Source organism: Rhinatrema bivittatum, chromosome 4 (genome assembly GCF_901001135.1).
Source record: "Rhinatrema bivittatum chromosome 4, aRhiBiv1.1, whole genome shotgun sequence".
NCBI lineage: Eukaryota > Metazoa > Chordata > Amphibia > Gymnophiona > Rhinatrematidae > Rhinatrema > Rhinatrema bivittatum.
Window position 1 is genome coordinate 146,635,954 of NC_042618.1, and position 20,015 is coordinate 146,655,968.

Genomic DNA, 20,015 nt, shown 5'->3' on the forward strand with positions numbered 1-20,015 from the left:
ATGTTCTTATGTGGCTGTTTGTTTTGCTGAATTTAATTGCAAAATTAATTAGTGCTCTTTCTTTACAGTGACAATTCTAGTAAGTGACAGTTCAACCCCAGCTTTCAGCTGCTGCCAACCTTCACTTTCTACAAGACAGTTTTTAATGGACCACACTCTTCAGACATCAACAGAGGCCAAACCAGGCCACAAGAACCTGGCAATTACCCAAACACTAAGAAAATCCCATGCTACTGATGCAATTAATAGCAGTGGCTATTTCCTAAGTAAACTTGAATAATAGCCGTTAATGGATTTCTCCAAGAACTTATCCAAACCTTTTTTGAACCCAGCTACACTAACTGCACTAACCACATCCTCTGGCAACAAATTCCAGAGCTTTATTGTGCATTATGTTTCTTATATTTAAAAAGAATTTTCTCCGATTAGTCTTAAATGTGTTACTTGCTAATTCATGGAATGCCCTGTCCTTCTATTATTCGAAAGTGTAAATAACCGATTCACATCATTCAATGGCATTAGGTTGATCATTTTTCTCACAGTTTAGAAAGTTTAATCCTGCTTTCTGAGCATGCATGAGTCTTCCTGTACTAGCATCTCTGTGTGGGATTCTCCCTTAGTCTTTTTCCAAGTTATTCCAATTTCCCATGGAGGAAGGAGAGATTATGTGGCTTTGTTTTGCTATCCATGGAGAAAGCAAATGTTGCTTACCTGTAACAGGTGTTCTCACAGGACAGCAGGATGTTAGTCCTCACATATGGGGGACATCATCAGGATGGAGCCTAATCATGGAAAACTCTGTCAAAGTTTCCAGAACTTTGACTGGCCCCTACTGGGCATGGCACTAACCCTGCAGCCAGCAGGGGACCCCTTCAGTCTTATTTGAAAGCTACAGGTAGTGCCGAAAAATAAAATAACAAAATGTTACGAACCCAACACCGCGGGGCGGCGGGCGGGTTTCGTGAGAACTAACATCCTGCTGTCCTGCGAGAACACCTGTTACAGGTAAGCAACATTTGCTTTCTCACAGGACAAGTAGGATGGTAGTCCTCACATATGGGTGAGTACAGAGCTGAGGATGTCCGAAAATGCACCAAATGACCCAACGGCGTGCAACAGGCACGACAACTGGGGTGGAATTTGGTAGAGGGCATCTTGAACCCCACTGGGCAGGCGGAAGGGTGTAAGCACGTCACGTTGGAAATAGGTTACGCAGGACAGACTGGACGAAGATGGAATCTTGTCTTCCGGCTTTGTCCAAGCAATAGTGGGCAGCGAAAGTGTGGAGAAAACTCCAGGTGGCAGCCCTGCAAATGTCAGGAAGCGGCACCAATCGGAGGTGTGCTACTGAAGTTGCCATGGCCCTCACAGAGTGTGCTTTGACACGGTCTTGAAAAGGAATGCCTGCTTGCTGATAGCAAAAAGCTATGCAGTCTGCCAACCAGGAGGAGAGAGTCTGCTTACCCACAGCCAGCAGGGGACCCCTAATTTATTGGAATGGAAAGAGACGAATAACTGAGTACTCTTCCTGTGGGCAACTGTACGGTCTAGGTAGAACGCTAGAGCCAGTTTACAGTGAAGGGTATGCAGAGCCTGTTCCCCTGGATTGGAATGGGGCCTGGGAAAAAAGGTAGGTAGTATGATGGATTGATTAATGTGAAACTCTGAAACTACCTTAGGTAAAAATTTAGGGTGAGTGCGGAGTACCGCCCAGTCCTGCAGGAGTTTAGTGTAAGGCGGATAGGTAACTAGGGCCTGTAACTCACTAATCCTGCGAGCTGAAGTGATAGCCAAAAGGAAAATCACTTTCCATGTGCGATATTTTAGGTCACAGGAGTGAAGAGGCTCGAATGGTGGTTTCATGAGCCGACCAAGAACCAGATTAAGGTCCCAAGAAGGGGCCGGAGGACGTAAAGGTGGCTTGATATGGAGCAAGCCCTTTAAAAAAGCGTGTTACGAGGGGTTGTACTGATATAGGAACATCCCTGACACCTTTATGGAAGGCGGCTACCGCACTGACATGCATTCTGATTGAAGAGGTCTTTAAACCTGACTCTAACAAATGCCAGAGATAGTCCAAAAACCTTGAGATTGGATCAAAAGGGATCAAGGGACTGCGAAGTGCACCATGATGTGTACCTTTTCCATTTATAGGAATAAGATTTTCTTGTGGAAGGCTTTCGCGAAGCAATCAGGACACGAGAGACCGAATCTGAAAGGTTAAGTGGTTGAAAGATTAACCTTTCAACATCCATGCCATCAGGGACAAGGCCTGAAGATTGGGATGGCTTAGGCATCCGTCGTTTTGAGTGATCAGATGCGGGTCCATTCCCAAGGGAATATGCCTGCGGATGGAGAGATCCTGGAGTATAGGAAACCACACTTGGCGTGGCCAGTGAGGTGCTATCAGGATCATGGTACCCTTTGTCCTGACGCAGCTTCACGGGAGTCTTCGAAAGAAGAGGAAGTGGAGGGAATGCATAGAGCAGACCGGTTGCCCACGAGAGGGAGAATGCATCTCTGGGCTGAGAGCGCTTGCTCCGAATGAGGGAGCAGTAGTTGTCCACTTTGTGGTTCTGAGGGGACGCAAAGAGGTCTGTCTGGGGATATCCCCATTGGCGAAAGATTGATGTCGCTACCGAGGGGTTGAGAGACCATTCGTGCAGTTGGAAGACACGACTCAGTTTGTCTGCCAAGACATTGTCCACTCCCGGCAAGTAGGTGGCCCTGAGGTACATCGAGTGGGAGAGCGCTTCCGACCAAATTTGCGCAGCTTCCTGACACAGAAGGAAGGAGCCTGTGCCTCCCTGCTTGTTGATGTACCACATGGCCACCTGGTTGTCCGTCTGAATCAGGATGACATGATTTGACAGGCGTTCCTGAAAAGCCCTGAGAGCATATCGCAGCGCTCGAAGTTCTAGGAAGTTTATTTGATGTTTGGCTTCCCTTGGAGACCAAGACCCTTGTGTCTGTAGATTGTCCACGTGGGCTCCCCACCCGAGGTTGGAAGAGTCGGTGGTGAGAATGAGTTGAGGATCTGGCACTTGAAAGGGCAGACCCTGGAGGAGATTGTTGTGATTTTTCCACCAGGCGAGAGACAGACGGAGTGAGTCGGTGATGTGGACAATGGTCGACAGAGGCTGAACAGCTTGAATCCATTGTGACCTCAGAGTCCAATGCATGAGTCTCATGGCCAGGCAGACCATTGGTGTGACATGGACTGGGGACACCCTGTGTCCTAAAAGGACGAAGAATTGGCGAGCTGTTGCTGTATGCTGAGACTGCAACTGGTGGGCGAGAGACACGAGGGTTAGCACTCGTTGTTGAGGGAGAAAGGCTTTTGCCCGCAAGGTGTACAAGTCTGCCCCAATGAACTGCAAGGTTTGAGATGGGACTAAATAGGACTAAATAGGATTTTTCGTAACTGACGAGAAATCCTAGAGAAATTAGTGTTGTGTAGAGTCAAACTGAGGGACGACCGAGCGGCTTGCTGGGTTGGAGCCCTGATTAACCAGTCGTCCAGATAGGGGTAGAAGTGAACACCTTCTTTCCTGAGAAAAGCTGTGACAACAACGAGACATTTGGTAAAGACTCGTGGTGCCAAAGCTAGGCCGAACGGAAGCACGCGGTATTGGGCCTACTAAAAACCTGAGGTACTCGCGATGAGCTGGAGTTATCGCAATGTGTGTGTATGCGTCCTGAAGATCCAGAGAGCAGAGCCAGTCTCCTCTTTGCAGAAGAGGTGGAAGCGAGCCCAAAGTTATCATCTTGAACTTCTCTCGCTGTAGGTACTTGTTGAGAGCACGTAGGTCCAGAATTGGACGAACTCCCCCGGATGTTTTGGGGATCAAAAAGTACCAGGAATAGAAACCTAGGCCTTGCTGCGAGAGTGGGACGGGTTCTATTGCTCTTAACTGGAGAAGAATGGAAACCTCCTGCTCCAGAAGGACAGAATGGTCGGATACTCTCCCTGCTTGCAGAGGTGGTGAGTCCAGTGGAAGAGCAAGAAAGTTTAGGTGGTAACCCTGAGCAATGATTGCTAGCACCCATTGGTCGGTTGTGATTGATTGCCACATACCGTGAAAGTGGCACAATCGACCTCCCACTGGTATGCTTGGCAGAGGAATCAGGCTGCTGCTCTCCAAGTGAAAGTCAAAAACCTGAAGCAGGCCCCGGCTGGGGAGCTGCTTGCAGCTTTTACTTTCGGGCCTGGCAAGGCTGAGGTTTTTGAGAAGGCCTCGTAGCTCGGGACCTTGCTGGTGGAGGATAGTACTTATTTTATTTATTTATTTATTTTTTATATACCGACATTTGATCTCAATTGAGATATCACACCGGTTTACATTCAGGTACTATGGGTATTTCTCTATCCCCAGAGGGCTTACAATCTACGTTTTTGTACCTGAGGCAATTGTACTTCCTTGGATGGAAGAATGACTTCTTAGAGTCCTTCCTAAAGGGCTGTCTTGAGGGGAAGTTGGAAGGTATCGATGAGAGCTGTTTAAGGGTCTCATGATGGTCCTTTAATTCAGCCACTATTTGCTGGATCTGTTCACCGAACAGATTGTCTCCTACACATGGTAGGTCAGATAGCCTGTCTTGTACTTCTGGCCGAAAGTCAGAAGATTTGAGCCAGGCCCATCGTCTTGCCGAAATGGCAGCTGCAGACACTCTAGTAGAGGTGTCGAAGATATCATAAGCTGTTCTTATCTCATGCTTTCCTGCTTCAAATCCCTTGTTGACAAGATTTGAAGCTGTTGTTGGAATTGTTCAGGCAGGGTTTCAGAGAAGTCCTGTATCTGCTTGAAAATGACCCTATTGTATTGGGTCATATACAGCTGGTAAGCAGCAATTCTGGAGATGAGCAAGACCCCTTGGAACACTCGACCACCAATATTGTCTAGGAACTTGTGTTCCTTAACAGGAGGGGTAGATGAGTGAGATTTCGTCCTTTTTGCTTTCTTCTGAGCCGATTCCACCACAACTGAGCGGTGGTCGAGCTGAGATTTTTGAAAGCCAAGGGGGGACTGTACTAAATAGGTAGTGTCAACTTTTCTGTGGACTGGGGCAATGATCCTGGGTTTTCCCAATTTTTTTTGAGGTCAAGAAGAACTTGATGAACGGGAATAGAAGTGATCACTTTAGGGGCATCCAGGAATTGGAGGAGCTCCATCTGGTGCCTATCAGCCTGCTCCGTCTGAAGCTGAAAAGGGACCAACTCAGACATTTCCTTCACAAAATTAATGAAAGAAAGGTCCTCTGGAGGAGAACGCTTTCTACTTTCAGTAGGAGAGGGAGGTGAAGGTAAGTTATCGGTGTCTGTAGAAGTATCATCACCCCAGGTGTCATAAGGATCAGCAGACTGACCTGTAGGACGAGAAGGGGGTTGGATACCCGAAGGCCCCGGCTGAGGCTCCGAGAAAATCGAAGGAATCGCCGGGGGCACCGTGGATGGCCTGGAAGGCATTGGTGCCGGTATCGAAGGCATCGATGGTGCCGATGTGCGTATCGCTCCCGATGAATGAATCTGTGGCGAGGGACGAAATGGCATCGATGTCTGAGGCAAAACTCCCGAAGGAGGGATGCAGAACGGTGTTTCTCCTCCCGATGAAGCTGTCAATGGGGAGCGCACCGGAGCCATCGGAGACCCGGGAATCACCGGAAGGGCGGTCATGAGCGCCTCCATCTGGGATAGCAGCGGTGCCAGCGCTGCTGTCATCGGGTCAATGACCGGTTTCCACTCTCTGTGCCGGTGTCGGAGGAACCTGGAGCCGTTGCATCGCCTTGTCGATGGCCTTCTGGACCAGCCGATCCAGTTCTTCCCGGAGACCTGGAGCAAGCAGCCCCGGCTCCGTGACGGAAGAGGGAGGTGGAGGCATAGTCGGAGAGACCACCTTTACAGGCGGAATCGCGACTCCCAAATCCCGATCGGGTGAGGGTGGCCTCGATGTCCCGGTCGCAGGAAATGGTCGGTGCCATTTCTGGACGGGGCTTCTTCGATGGTGGCTCGGTCGATAATTTCGCTCCCTCGACGGTCTGAGACTTACGATGCCGATGGCGATGTTTCTCCCTACGATCCCCTCTATCTTGAGGGGGAGTAACGGGAGTCGATGGCCGTGAAGACGTCTATGGCGGATGGTCACCGGATGGAGGTCGATGCTGGTGCGACTTCGACGGTGCTGGTTCCGATGACGTCGATGCGATGGACGGCGTCGGGGTGTGAGCATGGAAGAGGAATCCCATCTTCTCCATTCTGGCTTTGCGACCTTTTGGTGTCATGAGGGCACATTTGGTGCAAGTCAGGTCATCATGCTCACGGCCTAAACACATTACACAGACTCCAAGAGGGTCTGTGATAGACATGGTACGAGTACAGTCTGGGCACAGACGAAACCCCGACGCCATGGCCATAGAAAAAAATCGAGCCGCAGTACGGTAGATGGCCAGTAGGCCGCGAGGGCCAAACTAGACAGTAATCGACAGAAAACGGGTAAAAACTTACCGGAGTACCGTGGTCTGAGAAAAGTTAGAGGAGGGACCCCTGTGGGGCAATTTAAGTTTAATTAACTCCGTGAGGACAATTCCTGTCAGGAATCTCTTCAGAGCTCCTAAACCGCGAGGCTACTGCTGTGCGGAAAAAAGAAGACTGAAGGGGGACCCCTGTTGGCTGCAGGGTTAGTGCCATGCTGGGCATGCCCAGTAGGGGCCAGTCAAAGTTCTGGAAACTTTGACAGAAGTTTTCCGTGATTGGGCTCCATCCTGATGATGTCACCCATATGTGAGGACTACCATCCTGCTTGTCCTGTGAGAAAGTCTTCCATGTGAGAAATTTAAGATCACAGGAAGTCATGGGTTCAAAAGGAGAATGCATGAGTCTTGTTAAGTCCAGATTCAGGTCCCATTCTGTGACAGGTGGCCGAATTGGTGGTTTAAGGTGAATTAAACCTCTCATAAATCTACTGACAAGAGGTCAGTAGATTTATCTCTGGTGCATCTCCCATCTTGTTATGGTAAGCCGAGATTGCACTTAAATGTACTCTTACAGATGAGGTTTGGAGATCAGAGTCTGAAAGATGGCATAAGTAGTCTAGCAAAGATGGTGTGGGGCAGGAGAAAGGGTCAATGCCCTTTTATGTGCACCACAAAGTAAATCTTTTCCATTTTGAAGAATAGTTTCTTCATGTGGAATGTTTACATGAAGCTATAAGCACTTGAGAGACATTAGTTGAAAGATTGAGTGGTTGTAAGATCAAGCTTTCAACATCCATGCTCCGTGAATAGAAGCCCGAGTTCCAAGGGCGAGCAAAGGCGTCCTTGGCTGGCTGGTGTTTCTGTCCGTGCAGAGCGCAGAACTCGTCCACTTTGTGATTCAGGTGTGATGCAAAGAGGTCTATTGCTGGTTGCCCCCAACGCTGAAATATCCTGTCGCTACTAAGGGATCCAGGGACAACTCGTGTGGTTGGAACTGACGACTGAGGCAATCTGCAACTATGTTGTGGATGCCCGCTAGATAAGTGGCCCGGAGAAACATGAAATGTGTCAAGGACCAGTCCCAAATCTGTGCAGCTTCTTGACAAAGGAGATACGAGCCTGTACCTCCTTGTTTGTTCAGGTACCACATGGCTACTGTATTGTCTGTTTGAATCAGAACAGTCTTGTGTGAAAGGCAGTCCTTGAATGCATGCAGAGCATAACGTATAGCTCGAAGTTCCAGGAAATTGATTTGAAATGTTGCTTCGAGTTTTGTCCAAGTACCCTGGGTTTGGAGATTGTCTATGTGAGCTCCCCAACCTAAGATGGATGCATTTGTAGTTAAAGTTATCTGTGGGACTGGTTGTTGGAAGGGCAGGCCCTTGCTCAAATTGTCCTTGTTTGCCCACCAAAGTAGAGATGAATGTAGCTTGTGTGTGACTTGTATTGGAGAGGACAGTGGTTGAATGGCTTGGATCCATTGTGATCTTAATGTCCATTGGGTTATTCTCATGGCTAGTCTGGCCATAGGAGTGACAAACTGTGGAGGCCATATGACCCAGTAAAGTGAGAAACTGATGAGCTGTTGCTTGTTTGTTTGAGTGTAGCAAGTTTGCCAATAAGGCAAGTGTTACTGCTCGATCCTCGGGTAGAAAGGCTTTTGAGAGGATGGTGTTCAATTCTGCTCCTATGAATTGAAGCAGGTGAGACAGAATGAGATGGGACTTTTGATAATTGATGAGAAACCCCATTGAGTGAAGTAGAGTAATTGTTCAGTTGAGAGAAGCCAGAGTTCCTTGTTGAGATTGACTTCTGATGAGCCAGTCGTCTAGATAAGGGAAAACGTGAACACTTTCCTTGTGTAAGTGTCTGCTATTACTGCCAGGCATTTCGTGAACACTCTGGGAGCTGAGGCAAGTCCGAATGGTAGTACTCTGTACTGGAAATGTTGATGACCCACCAGGAAGCGCAGGTACTTGCGATGAGGAGGGAATATTGGAATGTGAGCGTAAGCGTCTTGTAGATCCAGAGAACAAAGCCAATCTCCTGTTTGAAGAAGGGGAAGCATGGTGCCTAGAGAAACCATCCTGAACTTTTCTTTCTTTAGAAATTTGTTGAGATTTCTGAGGTCTAGGATGGGACGTAGGCCTCCGGTTTTCTTTGGAATGAGGAAATAACGGGAGTAGAATCCTCTGCCCTGCTGAGTCCGGGGCACCAGTTCTACAGTTCTGGCTCTCAGAAGGGTGGATAATTCTGTTTGTAGATGAATTATGTGAGTTTCGTGTAACGAAAGAGGCTTTGGAGGAGAGTCTCTTGGAGTTGAGAGAAAATTGAGTTGGTAACCTCGAGACATTACTGAGAGTACACATTGGTCTGTTGTTATCTGTAACCAATGAGTGTAGGAGGAGGAAACTCTACCTCCTACTGGCAGGTTCAGTTTTGGATTGTGGAGATGGCTTTGGTCTCTGGTGGTGGCCTCAAAAACCTGCAGCCGGTCCCATCTGCGGGATCTCAACCCAGACAGCTCTAGGCTGCCTGGGTTGAGATCTTTGCTGCAGACAAGAAGATCTACCCCTGGATGCTGGTGGGTAGTAACGTCTCTGCCTGTAGAAAAGGTTTTTGAGATTCTTTCCTTGGAGGATGGCGAGACGATGATTGGCACAAGGTCGCCGTGTGTTCTTTCAGTTGGGCCACAGCATCCTGCACTTTCGACCCAAAGAGGTTGTCACCTATGCAAGGCAAATCCACCAGTTTTTCCTGTACCTGAGGCCTAAGGTCAGAGGCTTTTAACCATGCTCAGCGACGTGCACTTATTCCTGAGGCCGCTACTCTCGAAGCTGTTTCAAAGTTGTCGTAGGCGGCTCTGACTTCATGCTTTCCAGCTTCAAGTCCTTTGTGTATGATGGCCTGAGCTGCCTCCTGGTACTGCTGAGGTAGGGAGTTGGAAAGTTCCTGCATCTGCTTCCAAAGATTCCTCTGGTATTGCGTCATATATAGTTGATAGGACACAATCCTTGAATTGAGCATAGCTCCTTGGTATACTTTTCTGCCTAAGAGGTCCAGGAATCTATGGTCCTTTCCAGGAGGAGTGGAGGAATGAGGTTTTACTCTTTTGGATTTCTTTTGTGCTGACTCAACCACAACTGATTGATGTGGCAACTGTAATTTTTGGTAACCAGGAACATTTTGGACAAAATAGGTGTTATCCACTCTTATTAATAGGTGGAACCGAGCATGGATGTTCCCAGAGTCTATGCTGCAACTCCAAAAGTACCTCGTGGACAGGGATGGCCAGGACCTCTTTTGGAGGGTCCACGAACTGTAAGACTTCTAAAGTCTGCTGTCTCGTGTCTTCCTCAGACACTAAGTTGAATGGTATTGTGTCTGCCATGTCCTTTATAAAATTAGTGAAGGACAAGTCCTCTGGTGGAGATTTCTTCCTGCCTTCCGGAGGAGAAGGGTCAGACATGAAGCTTTCGGAGGAAGTATCAGAACGCTTGTCTTCCCATGAGTCACATGGGTCTTCTCTGTAAGGGGAAGTGGGAGACGACCTCAGTGGTCGAAAAAGTCCCGAAGGCCCTGGCTGAGGATCATCGATAGGCCTCTGTCCAGGAACTTCCTCAGTTGGCTTAATTGGGACAGATTCTGGTGGAAGAGCACCGACGATGGCATATCTCCTCACTGCACCTAAGCACCCAACTACGTCCTCACTCTTCATCTAGACCCATCAGAGGAGCATATAAAGGCACACTATGTTCCCTCAACAAAATCCTCGCTTCAGAAACGTGCCATATCTTCAGCAGGCCCCGTTCAAAGGAACACGCTCCCGCCAGACATCCGTCTAGAGCTCTGCCACTCTTCATTCAAAAAGAAACTTAAAACCTGGCTCTTCAGCCAAGCTTTTCCAGGACCATGAGCATTTTTTCCCCTCTAGCTAGCAAGAGCTCCTCACCATCGCAAACCCCATGTTTTATACTACTACTTGACTCTGTATCTAATCCCTGCTGCAGGACACATGTGACATTTACAGTTATGCTTTATTTTATGATTTTGATGCTCAATGAGACCTGTTAGCCAAGATGCTTTCTTTATGTTCTTAAATTTACAATGTTAATTTTGAACTAGTTTACCCTTTTCCAAGTTCCGTAACCTTGTTCTATGTAATGCCTCCAGGCGAAATTTATGTTCTGTTTCAATGTAAACCGATGTGATCTGTATTTCATACAGGAACACCGGTATATAAAAATCTAAAAATAAATAAATAAATCCATCAGTAGTTGAAATAAAGCCAATTCTGGTTGGCCTGGAGCCCCAGGTAATGGCATCGGTACCGTCGGGGCTGGTTCCGGCATTGGTCCGGGTACCGGCGTCGGTAGAGGCGTATGCATCGGAAGAGGCTTCGGTATCTGTGCGGTCACCGGCTTCGATGTTGGTATCGGCATTGGTGCGGGCCCCGGTATCGACATCGGTGCGGGCATCGGTGTCGATGGTCGATGCTCCTGTAGCACCGCTTGGCAGATAAATCCGCTCAATTCCTCCGTGAAAGCTGGTGCAGGCAGAGCAGCTACATGTGGTGGCGGTGGAGGTGTTATCGGTCCTTCCACAGGGCCCTGTGGAGGTTCGATGGCTGGCACATCAAGAGAAGGTGAATGCCTCAGCGTCGAAGGCCTCGGTGTTTCCTGCAGGCGAGGCTGTTTGGTGGTCGATTTCTCCGGGGATAATAAGCCTCCGGAATCGATGGGTGGCGATGTCGATGCTTCGCTGCTGACCTAGTCGATGCCACGGATGGGGGTCGGTAATGAACGATCCCCTGAACCTTCCAGATGATGTTTTTTAAGAATTAGTCGTTTCGAAACTCCAGCCGGAGATGACTGAGTGGACGTCGATGGAGAAGGTTTTCTTGTTGCGCCTTCCGACCTTTAGCGGTCATTTCGGCACACTTTGGGCAAGATGTTACATCGTGTGATTGGCCCAAGCAAAGTACACACTCGAGGTGTGGATCCGTAATGGACATGGTCCGATTACAATTGGGACATTTTTTGAATCCCGAGGCCATGTTTCAGTCGACAGCCGTAGATGAAAATGTGAAGAAAATGTGTTTACTCAAAAGAGTCAGAATGAGAAAAAACGTACTCACCGGCCGGTGGTAATGTGGGAGACCCCGATATGGGAGAGAAATTATCACTTTTAAATCTGTTTTTTAGTAAGAAATGTGTGAGAAAAACTCACACAGGCTCCTCCTCCGCAATGCCAAAAGCAGCGTGGAAAAATGAAGACTGAAGGGAGACCCCTGTGGCTGAGAATATCATGGCATGCTGGGCATGCTCAGTGGGCTCAGAGTGCCAGTCAAACATTTCTAGAAACTTTGACAAAGTTTTTCGCAATAGGGCTCCATCAATGTCGTCACCCATAAGTGAGGACTAGCATCCTGCTTGTCCTGGGATAATGGGTTTTAGTGAGTGACTTGACTGGAATCATAACACCAAACAGCCTCGCCTCTTTGCCACCTATTATCTAAACTGGGACTAAAATTCTTCTTGTATGCTGACGACGTACAAATACTTATCCCCATCCAAAAATCCCTCAACGAAACCCTGCACTTCTGGGAGACATGCCTTGCATCTATCAACATCCTCCTTTCCAACCTACACCTTGCACTCAATACTTTAAAAACCGAAATCGTTATTATTACTAATCAACCCAGCCTATCCATCCACCAAATGCAACAAAACACTTCACAAAATCTCACACTTCCGCCCACTGTCAGAGATCTAGGAGTCTCCTTAGATACACAACTAAGCTTCAAATCCCACATCAAATCGCTCCTAAAAGGGGGCTTCTATAAACTCCAAACCCTCAGAAAACTTAAGCCTCTCCTCCACGCACATGATTTCCGTACTGTTATGCAAACCACTATACTATCAAAACTTGACTATTGCAACTCACTGCTAATAGGCCTTCCAGCTTCCACAATCAAACCCCTCCAAATCTTACAAAACGCCATGGCTCGCATCCTTACAAACTCAAGAAAGACTGATCATATTACTCCCATACTACAAAACCTCCACTGGCTCCCAATCACCTATCGCTCTCAATACAAAACACTCACTATCATACATAACACGCTATACAAAAATAACTCCCCCTGGATCGAAGATATGCCACACTTCCACCAGGCCAACCGCCCTACCAGAAACTCCCTTGCTGGCACCCTCCACACCCCTTCACTCAAAATTGCTCACCTCACAAACACCAGAGTGAGAGCCTTCTCCATCGCCGGCCCCACCCTCTGGAACTCCCTCCCCACCGAGCTCCGACTAGAACCATCACTTAATCAATTCAAAAAAGGAATCAAGACCTGGTTATTTAAACAGGCCTATCCCAACGCCTCTCAATCCTAGCATGACTTCCCCTCAACACTCATTATTTCCCCCTCCCCTGTACAGTTTCCCCCTGCCCCCCCCACACCCCCCCATCCAATTTATGTCTTCCGATATTCAGTCACCATCTCTCCTTCCCATCGCCACCCCCTGCTCCCTTGTACAGTTCCAACCCCACCCCGCCTCCCATGTGCGCTTCATCCCCTTCCCCCCCGCCCTATCCCCCACACTGTCACCTCTTGTATATAATTAATTATGTCTAACTTGGTTAACCATATGTAATCTCATTTAATAACTGTGGCGCCCGTTGGCTCTACAGTAAAGTTAATTTACCTTTAACTATCTATCCTTCCTCCACCTATCATTGTAATTTCCTTTCTCAGTTGTCTGTAAACTGACATGATGTTTTTTACGAATGCCGGTATATAAAAGTTATAAATAAATAAATAAATAAATAAATAAGTATGGAGTACATCTCTATGTAGGCTGATGGTTTTGTCTCTATTTTCTGCCTGTTTTGTGGCTGCTGACCTTGCTGCTGTGGCTGGTGCAGTTACATAATAATTCGGGCACTGCCCAAGAAGGGTTTTACCTTCTCTTATGGAACAGTAGCATGATCTCTTGTACGGTTCCTGTTTATACCTATGCTGCATTATTGAGTCCTGATGCATAGAAGTGAGAGACTGCAAAGCTGTACTTTGATTTTTTTTTTTTTATTGCCTCTATTGCCTCTCTAACTTTATCTCTAAATAAACTATCACCTGCACATGATGTGTCTGCCATTTTTTCATAGACTTCGTCTCTGATGCTCTTAGCCAAGCTAGTCTTCTTGCTACAATTGCTGTTGCTGATACCCTTGTGGTGGTATCGAAGGAATTATAAATTGACCATATGTTTAGCACAGTCCTTGGTGTCTCTGCCATGATTTCACTGAAGGGTGATTATTCCTCTTCTGGTTATTTTTTTTTTTTGTGTAGCTTTTCAAGGTTATTGTATAGATACTGGATCTGGTATGCCCCTATTCTTGCTTGCAAGGTAGCTCCCTGATATACTCTCTTTTCTCATTGCCTTGGATCTTTCACTGGAGGTGAACTGGAAAAGGATTTAGTTTTCTTAGCTTTTTTCATCGCAGATTCCAGAATAATGAATTCATGCAGATTTTGAACTTTTTCATGCTCCGGGCATATTTGTATCTTATATTTTATATCTAGATTTTCATTTGAACCTTCATCAGAGCATCATGCATTGGTAGTGCTCTGTACTACTTTGGTGGCTGGATGAACCTTTGAACTCTTTATAAGTTACTAGCTTTGGCCTAGAAACCTAGAAACAGGATGCTGGGCTTGATGGACCCTTGGTCTGACCCAGCATGGCAATTTCTTATGTTCTTATGTTCTTATGTAGCTTCTTCAGAATCTCTCTCTAAACTGAATGTTATTGATTCAGACATTTTCTGTAGGAAATTTGGGTATGTTGAATCTTCCAGTGACTGTTTGGGTGTCAGATTTGATGGAAGATCTGGTGATGGTATATCCAAGTCTAATAAAATGGAATACATGAACTCTGTGAATCATCAGAAATTGTACAAATAAGAACTACCACTATATAAAACATGGATAAAATTATTACACCATACTGCATTATATGAAATTCAAAGAAGAAAAGATATTCAAAATCCTCATCAAAAAATAAAACAAAGAAAATATTGCCAATTATGGAAAAATGTTTTGTTATATATTACTTAAATATATTTAAAGGAGAATGTTTATAATAATTAGAAAAATATATTGATGTTATTTATTTAGAACCAATTCTTTATTATAAATATAAGGAAAAGTATTTAGGGAAAGTAGTTGGGAAGACTTAGTAATAAAAGGGGGGGGGAATAGTTGGGTTTGGGAAAGAATTACAAATTATATTTTAATTGTAAAATTTTTAAAGAAAATTGTTATTGTCTAATTGAATTTATATTTAATTTGTATATTATGAAAATTTCAATAAAAATATTAATTAAAAAAAAAAAAGAAATTGTACAAATAAAGCTTGGTCCTACTATTTTCTCTTCTTTTTTTCTGAAAAACAGAAGGTGGTAGGCTAAGAGAATATCTGTAGGCAAAACTTTCAAAGACCAGCTGAAAGAAGTATCTTTTTCAGGTATTTACATCATGTATGTATTTACAAACAGCACCCATAATTTTTGCGTAAAGGCATGGCATTCCTACATTGGCTGTTGCGATTGAATGCTTGGACTTAAATATCTTGATGCTTTGGTCTGAAGCTCCAGTATAGGAGATGAAGACACAGAACTTGATTCTGCGTGCCTTCTTTTCCAGTTATTTCAACCAGATCTGATGATGAGCTTGAGGCTGAAAAGCAATCTTATGGCATGGTACAATGTTGGTGCCAAGGGTTTTGGTGCTGAGTGATCTGCGTTTGGTTTCTTTAGTACCTATGAATCTTGGCACCAAAGGTTCTGCACCATTTTTTTTGGAAATAATGATTCTCTGCTCTGATGCCTTGTCTCCTATGGATCAGTACTGTGTTCTACTTTGACATCAACTGTTCTCAACCCAGACTCGATGCCGACAATTCACAGCTGAGCCCCTTAAGCACTGACACGTCATGGCTCCGATGCTTCAGGAACTATTGTCTAACTACGCTGACTCAACACCTATGATCTCCTTCAAGATCTGGAGAAGCTGTTTGAAAGTGGGATTTCATTTTACTCTGATCCAGTGAGCTTGGCTGCTCATGTTTAAATCTGAGCTTCCTGTAAGATAGTGCCCTTGGGGGACATACATCTGCAGGGATCCATAGTTAGTTGAATTATGTTTTGGCCCTAGGCATTTTAGGCAAAGGGAATCTAAATCTAGTATGGACATTTTGTCTCCCCACTTTACATTTTTTAAATTGATTTTTCCCATTCCTCTCGGAAGCAGTTTTTCCTGATGACATTGTGAAGATATATGTGATGACACTGTATGAGAAGTTTTCAAGACCATTCGCTGAGTGGATGAAAACAGAGGATCCCGCGCAGAAATACTAGTGCAGTAAGACCCGCGCATGCCCAGAAGGTAAGATTAAACTTTCTGAGCTGTGAGATAGCAAATGTTGCTTACCTGATGTAACAGGTGTTCTCACAGGACAGCAGGATGTTAGTCCTCACAAATGGGTGACATCGAGGATGGAGCCCACCACGGAAAACTTCTGTCAAAGTTTAAACAGAACTTTGACTGGCCCCTACTGGGCATGCCCAGCAAGGCACTGACCCTGCAGCCAGCAGGGGTCTCCCTCCAGTCTGATTTTCAAAGCTACAGGCAGTGCCTAAAAAGTAAAAACAAAACGAACCCAACACCGCGGGGTGGCGGGCGGGTTTCGTGAGGACTAACATCCTGCTGTCCTGTGAGAACACCTGTTACATCAGGTAAGCAACATTTGCTTTCTCACAGGACAAGCAGGATGGTTGTCCTCACAAATGGGTGAGTACCGAGCTGAGGATGTCCCGACTTTCACCAAATGCACCCAACGACGTGCAAGAAGCACAACAACTGGGGTGGAATTTGGTAAGGGCATCCGCACCCTACCGGGAAGGTGGAAGGGTGTTGGTACATCATGTTGGAAAAAGGTTACGCAAGACAGATTGGCCGAAGATGGAGTCCTGTCTTCCAGCTTTATCCAAACAATAGTGGGCTGCAAAGGTATGGAGAGAACTCCAGGTTGCAGCCTTGCAGATGTCAGGAAGCGGCACCGATCGAAGGTGTGCCACCGAAGTCGCCATGGCCCTCACAGAGTGTGCTTTTACACGGTCTTGAAAAGGAATGCCAGCTTGCTGATAGCAAAAAGTAATGCAGTCCGCCAACCAGGAGGAAAGAGCCTGCTTACCCACAGGTTGCCCTAACTTGTTAGGATGGAAAGAGACGAATAATTGAGTGCTTTTCCTGTGAGAAACTGTACGGTCTAGATAAAAAGCTAGAGCCCGTTTACAGTCTAGGGTATGCAGAGTCTGTTCCCTGGAGTTGGAGTGGGGCCTGGGAAAAAAGATAGGTAGTATGATGGATTGATTAATATGAAACTCAGAAACTACCTTAGGTAAAAATTTAGGGTGAGTGCGGAGTACCGCCCGGTCCTGCAGGAGTTTAGTGTAAGGCGGATAGGTGACTAAGGCCTGTAACTCACTAACCCTGCGAGCTGAAGTGACAGCTAAAAGGAATAATACCTTCCATGTGAGATACTTTAATTCACAGGAGTGTAGAGGTTCGAAAGGTGGTTTCATTAGCCGACCAAGAACCAGATTAAGGTCCCAAGATGGGGCCGGAGGACGTAAGGGTGGCTTCAGATGGAGCAAGCCCTTAAGAAAGCGTGTTACCAGGGGTTGTACTGAAATAGGGACACCCTGTATGCCTTTATGGAAAGCGGCTACTGCACTGACATGCATCCTAATGGAAGAGGTTTTAAGACCCGATTCCGATAGATGCCATAAATAGTCCAAGAACTTAGAGATTGGACAGGAAAGGGGATCAAGGGACTGGGAAGTGCACCAAGATGTGTACCTTTTCCATTTATACGAATAGGATCTTCTGGTGGAGGGCTTTCGTGAAGCTATCAGGACACGAGAAACCGAATCCGAAAGGTTAAAAGGCTGAAGGACTAACCTTTCAACATCCATGCCGTCAGGGACAAGGCTTGGAAGTTGGGATGGAGGAGGCATCCGTCGTTCTGAGTGAGCAGATGCGGATCCGTTCCCAGAGGGATGTGCCTGCGGATGGAGAGATCCCGAAGAATGGGAAACCACACCTGGCGTGGCCAGTGGGGTGCTATCAGGATCATGGTTCCTCCGTCCTGGCGAAGCTTCACGAGAGTCCTTGACAGAAGAGGAAGTGGAGGGAATGCATAGAGCAGACCTGATGTCCACTTGAGGGAGAAGGCATCCCTCGGCCGAGAGTGGTGGCTCCGAAGGAGAGAGCAGTAATTGTCTACTTTGTGGTTTGAGGGGACGCAAAGAGATCTATGTGGGGAGAACCCCACTTGTGAAATAGAGAGGTCGCTACCAGAGGGTCTAGTGACCACTCGTATGGTTGGAAGACCCGGCTCAGCTGATCTGCCAATACATTGTCTACTCCCGGCAGGTAAGTGGCCCTGAGGTACATGGAGTGGGAGAGGGCTTCTGCCCAAATCTGCGCAGCTTCCTGACACAGAAGGAAAGAGCCTGTGCCTCCCTGCTTGTTTATGTACCACATGGCCACTTGGTTGTCTGTCTGGATTAAGATTATCTGATTCGATAGATGATCTTGGAAAGTTCTGAGCGCGTAGCGGATTGCTCGTAGTTCCAAGAAATTTATCTGGTGTTCGGCTTCCTCTGGTGACCATAACCCTTGAGTTTGGAAATCGTCCACATGGGCCCCCCAACCGATGTGGGAAGCGTCGGTGGTTAGGATTACTTGTGGATCTGGTAGGAGAAAAGGTAAGCCCTGAAGGAGGTTGACTTGAGTCGTCCACCAGGTTAGAGACAGGCGTAGCGCTTGTGTAACTGTGACTATGGAGGACAGAGGCTGAAAAGCTTGAATCCATTGGTGTCGCAGAGTCCATTGTGTTACTCTCATGGCTAGTCGGGTCATGGGAGTGACTTGAACTGAGGATGCCATGTGTCCTAGGAGAATGAGGAATTGGCGAGCCGTGGCCGTGTCCTGAGACTGGAGCTGGCGAGCTAGGGACATGAGAGTTTGGCCCCGCTGCAGCGGAAGGTAAGCCTTTGCCTGTAAGGTGTCCAAGTCTGCCCCAATGAAAGATAAGGTTTGAGATGGGACTAAGCAAGATTTCTCGTAATTGACAAGAAACCCTAAGGAAAAAAGTGTGTTGATTGTCAATTTTAGGGAGGAGTGGGCAATCTGAGGGGTGGAGGCCCTGATTAGCCAATCGTCCAGATAGGGGTAGACGTGGACACCTTCCTTCCTGAGGAATGCTGCTACCACTACGAGGCATTTGGTGAAGACTCGTGGAGCAGATGCCAGACCGAAAGGTAGTACTCGGTATTGATAATGGTCGCGGCCTACCAGAAACCGCAGATACTTGCGATGGGATTGTGTTATCGCAATGTGGGTATAAGCATCCTGTAGGTCGAGGGAGCACAGCCAATCCCCCCTTTGCAGCAGAGGGAGTAGCGTACCCAGGGTTACCATCTTGAACTTTTCTTTTTGAAGGTACTTGAGGGCCCGAAGGTCCAAAATGGGACGTAGCCCCCCTGACTTCTTTGGAATTAGGAAGTACCTGGAGTAGAATCCCTTGCCTCGTTGAGAGGAAGGGACGGGTTCTATAGCATTTGATTGCAAAAGAAGGGATACTTCCTGTTGTAATTGAGTCAAGTGGCTGGATAGACTCCATGCTTGAAGAGGCAGGGAGTCTGCCGGAAGAGTTATGAAGTTGAGGTGGTAACCCTGTGTGATAATTGCCAGCACCCACTGATCTGAGGTAATCTGTATCCAATGCTGTAAAAAGTGGCACAGACGACCCCCCACAGGGATGTCGGGAAGTGGGATATGGCATGTGCTCCGTACCGGGAAGTCAAAGGCCTGCCGCAGGCCCAGGAGGTGGGGCCACAGCAGGTCTTTGTTTTCGAGGTTGGTGTGGCTGAGGTCTAGTGGAGGATCGAGCCGGACGAGGCCTAGCCGACGGAGGATAATAATGACGTGGCCGAAAGAAAGACTTTTTAGAGTCCTTCTTAGGTGGTGGTTTGGAGGATACCTCAGATGGAACAGACGAAAGTTGCTTCAACGTCTCGTGGTGATCCTTCAATTCTGCCACAATTTGTTGAATCTGTTCTCCAAACAGATTGTCCCCTAAGCACGGTAAATCGGCTAGACGATCCTGGACCTCTGGGCGAAGGTTAGATGACTTTAACCAAGCCCAACGTCTGGCTGAGATGGCAGTAGCTGAGACTTTTGTGGAAGCATCGAAGATATCGTAGGCCGTTCTGATCTCGTGCTTCCCAGCCTCAAATCCTTTGTGAAGAAGGGCTTGAAGCTGTGGCTGGTACTGGTCCGGTAACGTGTCAGCGTAGTCCTGCATCTGTTTAAGGATGGCTCTGTTGTATTGAGTCATGTAAAGTTGGTATGAAGCTATGCGAGATATCAACATGGCCCCATGATACACTTTCCGTCCCACACTATC

The 20,015-nt window shown here is 46.9% G+C and overlaps 1 protein-coding gene across 2 annotated transcripts in view; it reads right to left on the bottom strand.

The window, feature by feature from the left end:
• The window catches only part of BAZ1A (bromodomain adjacent to zinc finger domain 1A), a 514,327-nt gene that overhangs the window by 41,448 nt on the left and 452,864 nt on the right, over positions 1 to 20,015 (bottom strand). The window lies entirely within an intron of this gene.